Genomic DNA, 744 nt, shown 5'->3' with positions numbered 1-744 from the left:
ATTATATAATGAGCCGTCGGATTGCGCTAGATATTTATCGCTGTTGCTGTTTATTCCTTGGGACATTGCTGTGTCTATTTCTTGTTTTGTTTGTTTTACGGTTTTATTTTGTGGGTCAAAATAAATCCGGAAGGAAAACCAGAGCTAGTTAACCAGGTGAACGTACTTTGTGGTAATGCTGAGGCTGCGGTGTGACCTCTACCACCCTCCCCCTTAACCACTGCTAAATTAACTCAATGATTGGCTTCAGAGTAAGACGAAGCGGTTTCTGCTTCCAACGCTGCTGCCTTTTCCACGTGCTGCATTTCCGGGACTTGGCACTCCTCCTCGCATACACAGGTGCGAAGTATTTATCTTTTCGTTGCAGTCAAAGCTAATAAAAGCAATTGCTATTACTAGTTCGCTGAGTGAGCAACCACCGACTACCCATTTCCGAAACAGCAAGACTACGGCTTAAGAAAACCACTTGGAAAAGAAAAATATAGTTGTTTTTTAATAACAGCCGTGACATACACAAACACCGTCATGATGACTATGCGCTTTACGAAGACCTTGGTCCAGCGATGACATACGGAGCCCGTTCAGCCCATTCCGGTCGATGGGCAAAAGCCCGTTCAGCCATTCCCATTCCGGTCGATGGACAAATGACCAATCTTAATCCAACGTCAGAAATACCCGCCCGATCACGGCGCTCTTCGACGGCGTGCAATACGGCCGTGCAACTGTTCCCGGGAGCTCGCTATC

Source organism: Penaeus monodon, chromosome 15 (genome assembly GCF_015228065.2).
Source record: "Penaeus monodon isolate SGIC_2016 chromosome 15, NSTDA_Pmon_1, whole genome shotgun sequence".
Taxonomy (NCBI): Eukaryota; Metazoa; Arthropoda; class Malacostraca; order Decapoda; family Penaeidae; genus Penaeus; species Penaeus monodon.
This window is presented reverse-complemented; position numbering follows the sequence as displayed.